At 45.1% G+C, this 12,371-nt stretch overlaps 1 long non-coding RNA gene across 1 annotated transcript; it reads left to right on the forward strand.

Annotated features, from left to right (window-relative positions):
- The first annotated feature begins 810 nt into the window (after positions 1 to 810).
- LOC141100776 (uncharacterized) lies at positions 811 to 10,915 on the forward strand. Its single transcript, XR_012234771.1, has 2 exons — positions 811 to 994; positions 10,602 to 10,915. It is a non-coding gene; the product is annotated as an uncharacterized lncRNA (long non-coding RNA).
- The last annotated feature ends 1,456 nt before the right edge of the window (positions 10,916 to 12,371 follow it).

Raw genomic sequence — 12,371 nt, forward strand, 5'->3', positions numbered from 1 at the left:
GTCTCAGTCTTTCTTGGTTCAGGTCTTTTCTCTGTGGTTATGTCGTTGCCAATCTTCAGGCATCCGCCTATCCAAAAGGCGGCTTTCTCCAAGTTCAGACCCTGGAGTGGCTTCACGCTCACAGTTCATAGGTCGGCCCACATCATTATCCTGTGTACACCCCTCACCTTTCCAGCATTTCTGTTACTCTCCTGCAGCTTTCTTCTGCAGGGTTTTGAGTATGTCTTTTGTGATGAGACTGCCAGGTTTCACTGTCTGTAGTTGGACCTCACCACATGGTTTGATGGCATTCTTTCGGTGAATCTACGAGTTTCCTCTGGCACTACTGCAATTTTGATTGAAGATCGTTGATGAGGTTATTCCATGGATAGATATGCAGGTTATCTTTTTCCCCATTCACACAAAACAGATCTTCACCCCTCTCTCACCCAACACATTGTAGCGATACTAATGGCTGTATAGTTAATGGGAGGAATGTATCACAGGGATGGCAGCTCCCTGTGTTGTAGCCCGGAGTGTTTTTTCACAAGTGTACGTAACTTCTAAGTAGTTTTTGTTCACATTTGGGTCTGGGCGACGGGTAGCTCTGAGAGTTAGGAGGGTAGTTCTACCCATTTACTTCGCTCCGGGGTGAGGGGGGCTCACTGTACCCTGTTTTGCCTGAAGGTATGTGTGTTGTTGTGAATTTTGAGGACCTGTGATGAGGTCATGATCATGTGACTAGCCATGTGATAGGTAACTGGGAGTGGTTACAGTTATCTAAGGAAGGTGTGTTGCACATGTGAGAGAGTGTGTAAGGAGTCTGTCAGACTGGACAGAGTTCCCATGTTTCCTGACTGGACGTCGCATAGCCTGGGGAAGCATTGCTGGCGAGTCCGAGCCAGAGGAGTAGACAGTCTTGAAAACCATAAGTTATGCTGACCGGGGTCAGTGAGAGATATTTACAGGAGACGTCAGCGGATAAGAGGGATCCGAGAACCTGCATGGCCAACAGGTAATGGAACGGAGTCCGTGTTATGCTGACCGGGGTCAGAAGGAGACTGTGTTTGAATTGATGCTTATGGGATACCTCTGAGGATAAGAGGGATCTGAGAAACTGTGTGGCTAATCCAACAGGTAATGGTCTTGACAACCGTGAGTTATACTGACCGGGATCAGTGAGAAGTATTTGTGAGGAAGAGATAGTGTATTGATGTTTATGGGATACCTCTGCGGTTAAGGCCCCTTTCACATATCAGTTTTTTGCCATCATACACAAGCCGTCAAATTTTGAAAAAAACGGATACGGCGACTGATGCTGCTGGATCCATTTTTTTCTCATAGACTTGTATTAGTGACAGATGGCCGCATGTTTCATCCGTCAGAAATTGTTTGTCCGTAGGCCGGAGACAACGGACATAAGAACATTTTTTGGCTACGTTGAAAAATTTTTGCTAGAATGGAAGCCTATGGGCAACAGATCTGTCACTGACCGACAAATGACGGAATCCGGCGACGTATTCCGTTTTATTTAACTGGGCAAGAGCTGACACTGTGTGTCTGTATGGTGTGTGGCGGGGCTGTTTGGGGGTATGCGGGGTGTGGGGGAGTCTATGCGGGGGTATGAAGGGCTGTGTGGGGGGTATGCGGGGGTCTGTGTGAGGCTGTGCGGGGGTCTGTGCGGGGGTATGCGTGAGGGTATGCGGGGCTGTGCGGGGGTATGCGGGTCTGTGCGGGTGTATGCAGGGGTCTGTGTGAGGCTGTGCCGGGGTCTGTGCGGGGGTATGCGGGGCTGTGTGAGGGTATGCGGTGTCTGTGCGGGGTTCTATGTGGGGGTATACCAGTTTGTGCGGGGGTCTGTGCAGGGGTCTGTGCAGGGGACTATGCTGGTGGCTGTGCGGGGGTATGTGGGGGGTCTGTGCAGGGCTGCGTGGGGGTATGCGGGGCTGTGCAGGGGTCTGTGTGTGGTTGTGCGGGGGCCTGCATGTGTGTGTATGTATGCACGCATCATCCGATGGGACTACAAGTCCCATCGGGCTATGCCTGCTACAGTGACAGTGATTGATTGACACATTAGCCAATGATGGGACAGTAACAGTCCCATCATCCGGCTAATGTGTTGAATGTAAAAAAAAACAAAAAAAAACATACACACATATATAGTTCATACTCACCAAATTGTGCTAATCCACAAAGCCATCGATCACCTGAAAAAAAATGAAAATAATAAACCAACATTATACTCCCTGTGTCCGACGTAATCCAATTAATACGATTGTCCCATGACGATCTCCCGTGGAGAGCTGTCACATCAGGTGCCAAATCAGAATTAGCCGGAAGAAAAGGAACCTCTCGCTGCATTACATATCTCTCCCGCAAGCTCCGATCCATACGAATGGCCTGAGTCATAGCCTCCTCCAAGGAGCAAGGTGGTGGGTGGAGAGCCAGAGTGTCTTTAAGATGATCCAACAGTCCTCTCCTGAACTGACATCTTGGCGCAGAGTCATTCCAGATCACTTCAGTGGACCACCGACTGAACTCAGAGCAATACCATTCGGCGGTGAGTTTACCCTGGGAGAGATCCAAGATTGTGTCCTCTGCCACCCCTACCCGGTCTGGTTCTTCAAAAATCAGCCCTAAGGCCGCAAAGAACCTATCCACAGACACACATTCAGGGGCAATAGCAGGTAACAAAAAAGCCCAAGTTTGAGGAACCTCATGGAGTAATGAAATAACTATCCCTACCCGTTGACTCTCATCCCCAGAGGATCGGGGTCTAAGGGAGAAAAGCAACTTACAACTCTCCCTGAATTAACAGAATTTCTCCTTCTCCCAGGAAAAAATATCCGGGAGTCTGACCGTAGGTTCAGGAGAGTGGAGCGAGACATCTATAGGGTCCAAGTGCTTACAGGCAGTTTGGGTAATAGAACTCTGAAAAGACCTAACCATCTAAGAGAGCTCTCTCGGAAGTTGATTATGGGAGGTGGCCAGGGCTCTATGTTCCACAGGCAAGTCCGGCATCATTTGAGTCAGACTAGACCCCTGATCCTCCAGCTTACAAAGCTGATCCATAAAGAGAGGAGTAAAGAAAAAACTGTTAATGGTTCAGTTATAATGTCACGCTGGACCTATGCAGGTAGCTGCAAGCTCCACCAGATGGCAATAGAGTGGAAGGAGGACAACACATCTGTAAGAGCAGACCTGCAGCGCTGCAGTGAGGCTACCACCAGGTGGCAGCAGAGTAGTAAAACAAGCCAAGTCAAACCTAGACCGTCACGCAGTACAATGGAAAAAACAAGCACAGAATCAGCGGAGCGCCAGAGGGTCAATACCAGTCCAAAGCAGAAGTACCAGAAGCAAGAAACTTTCACACTAGCGTTTTTTTAGGGCTGCGCATCTTGCGCAATAGAAATGCATGCAAAAAATGCATCATGTGTTTTGTATGCATTTGCTTATTTTATGCGCATGCGTTTTAACCAATTTTGTAGCCATGTGAAGACTTCCGGCGCATAGACCGCGCTGGAAAATACCGGCGCATGCACAGTAGTTATTATATGCTTCGCCCACAGTTGGGCAAGGCATATTGCACGGGAGCCGGTGGCCTTTACAATGCGCAAGCGCGGAAACCAACGTTATCTGTGGTATTCACAGATGAAGATTACGTGCAGCAAGCCGAGGAGGGCGGGGAAAGAAGGCGACTAAGCCACGCCCATCGGACCAGACCGCGGCAATTTGCATACATCCCCAACAAGATAAAAAAGGTATTTATGCCTCAAAGGTGCAGGGTCGGGGGAGTCAAAAGCCCTAATAGAATCCTTATGGGACGCGCAATTGGGTGATATCTTTGCATGATATCACTAAATATGGGTGACAGATTCCCTTTAATTGCACAAATTTATTTACTTCAGGAAACAGCACATACACGTAGTTTCCAGTATTTCCATCACAGTAAAGATGACACATTACTTCATCTTTCTCTTCACTGTTCCTTGCGTCACTAAGTGTTTCCGCAGGATGGAGAGTCTCAGACGGCCCCTCAGTGTCCTCCCTGTAAAGCATCACCACGGTGAAGCGCTCTCCTGCCCGTTTCACCCTGGATATCAGAGATTCAGCCCACGTAGCTATCCACCACAATCTGGAGTGACCTGCCTGTTCACTTTTACTGTGGCCTTCAATCTTCTCTGCTTCCTTCCTTTCTTTTCCTCTCTACTGCTGGTTCTGCTGTACCTTGCTCTTCTCTGTGTACCCCCTGGATGACTGGGCATATGCTTCAACGTTACGGGGTAGTTAGGCAGCTCGAGCATATAGCCCGCCCAAGCACACAGGGGTCAGGCCTCGGACTGACTGATACAGGAAGACATTCCTGGCTTATTCCTTAGCTAACCCCTCCTACAGTTAACTCTTATGTGTACTACAGCTATATCTACCAAGTAGTGAACTCAATGCCCCCATCTAGTGACCATAACCCAAACTGCACTGTCCCTACCAAGTACATGGTGCAGAAACATAACAACACATAGTATATAAACAATACAGCAACATGAAATATACATTATTACACTACAACAGTACTATATATATATATATATATATATATATATATATATATATATATATACTAGCTGAAGAGCCCGGCGTTGCCTGGACATAGTAACCAACTGTGGTCAGTTATAACAAATTATAATGATTATATTGCACATAAAAACTGTGCATCCAATCCTATCCTGTGTGATACTGACTGCTGAGCCGTGTATCTATTCCTATCCTGTGTGATACTGCCTGCTGGGCTTCGTATCTAATCCTATCCTGTGTGATACTGTCTGCTGATCTATGTATCTAATCCTATCCTGTGTGATACTGACTGCTGAGCTGTGTATCTAATCCTATCCTGTGTGATACTGACTGCTGAGCTGTGTATCTAATACTATTCTGTGTGATACTGCCTGCTGAGCTTCGTATCTAATCCTCTCCTGTGTGATACTGACTGCTGAGCTGTGTATCTAATCCTATCCTGTGTGATACTGACTGCTGAGCCATGTATCTAATCCTATCCTGTGTGATACTGGGCTCCCCCTGCAGTCTGTGTCAGAGGGTGGTCTGTGTTGGCACAGCAATAAATTGTGTTATTTCCAGCTTTACAGAAGGACAATAACACCATAGAAATGATAAGAATAGTAGGCCTCAGTTACCACAACTGTCTACAAAGAAAACTGTTGCTGATAGCAACAAATCACAGCTCATTTTTCATCTTTTAAAGCAGCTCTGTGACAGCGTGGCGAGTTTTGAGTGGTGACTTTTGTGTTTCGACTTTTATGTGGCGAGGTTGGTGTATGTGTGGTGAAATGTGTGCTGAGGGTGGTATATGTGTTGAAGCACATGATAGTGTGTGGCGAATTTTGTGTGTGTGTTCATATCCCCGTGTGTGGTGAGTATCCCATGTCAGGGCCCCACCTTAGCAACTGTACGGTATATACTCATTGGCGCCATCGCTCTCATTCTTTAAGTCCCCCTTGTTCACATCTGGCAGCTGTCAATTTGTCACCAAAACGTTTCCGTTCACTTTTTCCCCATTATGTAGATAGGGGCAACATTGTTTGGTGAATTGGAACGTGCGGGGTTAAAATTTCGCCTCACAACATAGCCTATGACGCTCTCGGGGTCCAGACGTGTGACTGTGCCAAATTTTATGGCTGCAGCTGCGACGGTGCGGATGCCAATCCCGGACATACATACTGTACATACATACACACCCACATTAAGCTTTATATATTAGATATATATATATATATATATACCAACAACATGGAGGTTTAAAGGCGTAAGACTCTCAACCCCTTACATTCCTTCTTCCTTAAATCATTGTCGTCCCTGACATTGCTATGATTATAATAAACTTTTACTATTTTACAGTGGATACTCCATGAAGGGAGAACAGATATATACAACAGCTCAATATGAGCTAGATTTATACAAAGACAATGTCCACTTCATTTTTTTATTTATATATGTATTCTTTTAACAAGTGCCTGCACTGACAGTCCTGAGGCAGTGTCCTATCAAACACAAACAACTCTCCCAGTTGGGTCTAAGATACTTTAGGGTGATCCCCCTTCCTTTAAGGAGAGCATCCACATTAACTGGTATGTACAAAGTAGGTGCATGGAGACAGTCCATCCGTAGCATCCTCAGTCCATTCATTTTATTGTACAAACATGTACCCTCAGGTACGTTACCTTTAAGGGAGACATCCCCCTCCCTTTAGCAATAGCACAGTCCCTCGCCCCATACGTGGGCCGCCTGTTTCCAATACACAGTTCGCTGTTGCAGCCGCATGTCATCCGTCAGTCCATGGACCCACACCAGTTAAGAGTCAAGTTCTTCTATTCAGCGGAAGGGGCACAACGGGTGCAACAAAACGTGTTTACAAAGTAACAATTACTTTAGGCCATTCTGGCGCACTGCTCTCTCGAGAGAACACATCAGGGCTCCTTTGCCCGAGGGGACACAGAACAGTTCCACCTTAATCAAGGTGCAACAAGCCCCAAGTTCTTTTACTCAATAAACAGGCATCTTTTCAGTGGCACGCTTTCCGTGCCTCCTTTTCATTCTGTTCCCACACCCATTTACGGGTTGAGGAGGGCTCTGCAGCAACAGAATCCATGGGTTGCAATGATGCAGCGGAGGCAGCGTGAGACTGAAAGGTAGAAAGAAATGAGCTCTCTGCTGCTTGTATGGAAAAAGAGACTCCCAACGTTGCACTAGTGTTGGCTGTGGGTCCGGTCTCCTGGGCCTGGGGGCCAGATGACAGAACAAGGGGCCCGCTTTTCGGAACACACGACTGAGGAACAGGCCAACCCTCCCGGGACAAGGGCCAAGGTGTACTCACCACCTCCCGATACAGCATCCTGTACACGCCCGTCCCGCAACTACCGCACTCCTCCGCATCTACAGCGGCACGGCCTAGCTCCCGAAGATGTAGCACGGGCTCAGCCCCTAGTTCTGGCGCGGGCTCCACCAGGATGGTCGCAGTTTCCAGTCCCTCAGTCTCCGACTCCTGACATCTTGGTTCCAACGGGAAGATCTCAGCTCCCAGCGTGGTGGCTCCCATAGACGAGATCCATGCTCTGCCGGATGTCGCAACCTCCGCTCTGCAGGAGAAAATTCCAACCCCCGCTGATGTTGAAGACACAACGCGTTTCAACAGATCAATCTGTCTTCCTCTGGTGGCAGTCACCTGAGGAAGACAGATTGATCTGTTGAAACGCGTTGTGAAAAATAAAAAGAAGACCTTTAACTACTCATTCCATTCTTTGCCCTCCTTTCTGACCGGGTCTTAACTCAGAATGTAATCGCTGCAGGGCATTATGGTGATGCCTACTTGGCCCACCCTAATATTATTAGCCCACTCTCTGACTCTTCAGCAGTGTGTGAAGTGGCACTGGGGTTATTATTTTATTTTTTTTCGGGGTGCGGGGAGGGATATGTGTGAATCAAATCTAGTGGATTATTCCAATAAATATCAGACTTTACATTTTCTGATGCTTTTGAACACTAGTGTATGACATAGTATACAGCTGTGCACAAAGCGTTATAAAAGTGGATGATGTCAAGACCCTGTTGAGTGGCAGCCATTGCTGAACTGGGGTACAAATTGTTTTTTTTCTCTCACATGCAGTATATTGAAGTGCTTTCCCTTTGGCTCTCTTGGCTCCCAAGACCAAAGCTATTCTAGTCAGTAGTCACAACTCCATGTAATAGCCTGCCCTTCCTAACCTTATTATTAACTTATAAACTGATAAGAAAACAGACACAACAGACACATTGACTGAAAGTGTGAAGACTTTCCAAAAACTAAGGGCAAAAACAGGAGAACAACCGTTTTAATATGGCTTAAGGTATTCTGTCAAAATTACTTTTTTCTGAATACAAATGACCACATGAGTTAAGAAAAGTACAATCTCATAATGCAGTTTTAGATAAAAAAAAATATGAGTCATCGAGATTATTGGCCTTAGTAATAAATATTAAAACATGTTTCGTACCTAACAGCAATGTATAATAGAGTTTTAGGAATTGAAGGGATTTTAAATAACTGCTATTATTTCTTTGTCATTCAGGTCAGTCCTATATCTGAAAAAGCTTGATATTTTGTCAGGTATTCTTGAGTACCCATGGTAACACATTTTGCTTCTTTTTATTGTTCTAATCATAGGCCAATTAGTAAAATGGAAGAAATGGTGGCCACAACTCTCTCCCTGTTACTGTCCTCCAAGCTTAGTACTTTTTCTGTCTGTTTCATGATTCAAGCAATTACACTCTTGTCTGAAGCCCCTTTCAAACCTGTCTTTCTACCACCTGGCTTGGTGTCTGATCTCATTGACCACCTAAAGAGTACCTTTCACTGGTTCAAAAGAGGCCAGGCTTTGCTGTTACTGTATATGTACCGTTACACATAACGATGTCCCAGCGATCCCACCCACGATCCGACGTGGATGGGATCGCTGGGATATTGTTAGCTGATCGCTGGTGAGCTGTCACATAGACAGCCCCTCCAGCGATCAGGACCAGCGAGCACGCTGGTTACCAATGTAAGCATCGGGTTTCTAAGGCCTGCGGGGCCCTTAGAAATCCGATGTTTACCCTAGATACCAGTGTGCACTGCAGGCAGGGCGGGAGGTGGAGGCAGAGCGGCGTCAGGACGCTGGTTCCGAAACGCGCGTCGGGGAGTGCCTGGCATTACCACACGGAGCTGTCACTATACCGCTGGTATGTAACACATGTCTATATTGGTTCACATTATCACTGAGTGTTTACACACCTTGTTTTTGATTCACAGTTACATGATTACTTGTGAATACGAATATCATGGCACTTTTTATAATATATTAGATGTAATTTACACATATGTATTACCATTTATATGAAGATTGTGCAGTTTATTGGTGGTTTTTAATCACTTTATTGTGATATTTTGGGGTAAATTTGTTCACAATATTTACAATATCACTCTAAATATTATATGATATTTGTTTATTAATATATGTTTTATCAATATGTATTTGCGGTATGATGATATGAATTGTATATATACATTATATATTTTAGAAAATGTTTAAATATTGATTTAAATGATTTGACAGATCTCAGGGATATTTTTATATTGTTTTAATAATTGGTATGCCACATAGGCACTTTTTTCTTGCACATTGTTTATAATTGCCAATTTTGATTGAAATAAAGGCTGTTTTATATATACTTAGCCGTCCCGTCTTTTTAGAAAAATAATTGTCCAATACAGTGGTTTGTTCATACTATCTACTGCTCTGGTCTGACTGACTGGAGTAGCAGATAGCAGAGCTACTTTGGTCTGTGCGCCGCTCTGCCTCCACCTCCCGCCCTGCCTGCCGTGCACGCTGGTATCTAGGGTAACCATCGGGTTTCTAAGGGCCCTGCAGCCCTTAGAATCCCGATGTTTACATTGGTAACCAGCGTGCAGCGTCGCTCATCGCTGGCTCCCGCTGCCACACGCAGCGATACGCGCTGGCCAGCGGGAGACCAGCAATGAAAAAATGGCCCAGGACGATCCAGCACGATCAGCGATACCCGGCAGGGGGCCGATCGCTGCTGGATGTCACACACAGCGATCTCTCTGGAGAGATCGCTGATGTGTCACAAAATCAGCGATCTCGCCAGCGAGATCGCTGTGTGTAATGGGCCCTTATCTCCACAGCTCCCCTGAGTATTCCATTTTTTTTGTCTGTTTCTTTTGGTATCTTTTAAATCTGCCATTTTTTATTTAGTTTTCTTGATATTTATCATAGGACACTGCTCATAGGGTGTGTGCAAAAACTGCAAAGCGCTGCAGAATATGTTAGCACTATATAAAAATAAAGATTATTATTATTATTGTAAATTCTACAATAGCTCAGAAACCAGACAATATAGTCCTCCATACAGTATTATGGGCACCACATATTGCTCCATACAGAATAATGAGCCCCATACAATGCTCTATACAGTATAATGAGCCTCATATATTGCTTCATAAAGTATAATAAATCCCTGTTCAGTTGAAGCTCCTGGAGCTTTCCTACTTAGATTGTTTCAGCTGTTCATTGTTTGCCACTCACCTCTGCTATATATATTTTTCACTATAGGAACAAAAAGCGCAAATAGGGTCTTATCCGATGATAAAGTTATAAACGTATATAGAATCTACTCACCTGCTGTAGGAGAGTTAAAGCACATAGAGTTAGTGATCAGCTGCTGCACGTCCAAGGGTCAAACAAGTGACTGCCGAAACAACAAATCCTATGGAGCATTTTTTGGACTTCGTGCCCTGCTTGATATAATGCACAATTACTGTTGTATTAAAAGATCAATGTTTTTATTCCCAATGCGTTTCGAAGTACAAACAACTTCTTCCTCAGGGGATGACATACATGAAAAAGTGGCGTTGCTTCCAGATTAAATACACTTCACATTTGAAATTGGTGCCAATAGTCACATTTTTTTTTTACAAAAAGTCAAAGTTCATAGTGTGACGTGTAAATCTATCACATGATAAAACACGATCATTAAATTCTACATAAAATAATAGTATTTCTTTATTATATTCACAGATAAAATTTATAAGAAAAAGAAGAAACGGAAAAAAGGAAAAAAAATATTAAAAAATGGAGAAAGAGCATATCAAAAAATCGCGAACTGTTTAAAAAATTATAAGAGGGGAAAACAGCAAGACACTCTATCCACCATACTAGAGCGGCTGAACAGATCTCCAGGAAAATCCTCGTCGTCCCAAGGAAAGAGAATTTTTTATGCATAAATATATGTTTGTCGCAAATTAAATAAAAAACATTGAAAAATCATATATACATGCATGTATCTAATAAAAAAAACATTTAATAAAATATATAAATATTTTTCTAAAAAATGTATATGTGTGTTTTATTTAGTTAATTAACCCTATTCACACCAAATCAATTGAGAAGACCTCCAACGAAAATACAGGCAGGATTTTATAAAAAAAGAGGGACTTAAGGTACCGTCACATTTAGGCCAGTTTCACATTTGCGCTTTATAGCGCAGCGCACGGCTGCCGCTAAGCCCCGCACCCTCCCGGCTCCCTGCCCGCCCCATCCGGTCATCGCCGCCTACTAGCGCACATGGACGCTTGCAATCTGCGCACCCTATCTTTAGCATAGGGTGCGCAGATCGTGCGCTGGCCGTGCGCTAGCAGGATTTTGCCGTGCGCTGTGCACTTTTGAAGGTGCGCCCATGTGCGCCGAATGCAGCATATTGCATTTCGGCGCGCACGGCGCACCTTCAAAAGTGCACAGCGCACGGCAAAATCCTGCTAGCGCATGGCCAGCGCACGATCTGCGCACCGTATGCTAAAGATAGGGTGCACAGATTACAAGCGTCCATGTGCGCTAGTAGGCGGCGATGACCGGATGGGGCGGGCAGGGAGCCGGGAGGGGGCGGAGCTTAGCGGCGGCTGTGCGCAGGCCGCCGCTGCGCTATAAAGCGCAAATGTGAAACCAGCCTTAGCGATGCACCAGCGATCCCGACCACGATTTGACCTGGTCAGGATCGCTGGTGCATCACTAAATGGTCGCTAGTGAGCTGCCAAACAGGCAGATCTCACCAGCGATGCAGCAGCGGTCGTTACTTACCTGTCAGACGCGTCAATGAAGACGTCCTCCCGACCGCGTCCAGAAACGGCCCTGGACGATCTTGCGTGATCAGCGATAGACAGCGGGGGAGACGGTCGGAGGTAAGTATCACACTTAGCGATATCGCTAGCAATATCGCTGCTGCATCACAAAATCGGCGACGCTTAAGCGATATTGCTAGCGATCTCGCTTAGTGTGACGGGGCCTTTAATCTTGCTGAAAAAATAATAGAACAATCCTTTTTCACAGAAACCACTAAAGTAACACCACTGATAACTTATCACTTGTTAAACATCAAAACTGATTGTGGCATCCACCATAAAAATCAGACCTGCGATCAAATGACAAACACAGGATCGCTCCCTCTGCATGCTCAGATCACTCATAAGATTTTAACCCCTTCACCCCCAAGGGTGGTTTGCACGTTCATGACCGGGCCAATTTTTACAATTCTGACCACTGTACCTTTATGAGGTCATAACTCTGGAACGCTTCCATGGATCCCGGTGATTCTGACATTGTTTTCTCGTGACATATTGTACTTCATGTTAGTGGTAAAATTTCATTCAAATAACTTGCATTTATTTGTGAAAAAAATGGAAATTTGGCAAAAATTTTGAAAATTTCGCAATTTTCCAACTTTGAATTTTTATGCCCTTAAATCACAGAGATACGGCACACAAAAAACTTGATAAGTAACATTTCCCACATGTT

The sequence above is a fragment of the Dendrobates tinctorius genome, unplaced genomic scaffold (genome assembly GCF_039654945.1).
Source record: "Dendrobates tinctorius isolate UK_male_01 unplaced genomic scaffold, ASM3965494v1 ptg000107l, whole genome shotgun sequence".
Taxonomy (NCBI): domain Eukaryota; kingdom Metazoa; phylum Chordata; class Amphibia; order Anura; family Dendrobatidae; genus Dendrobates; species Dendrobates tinctorius.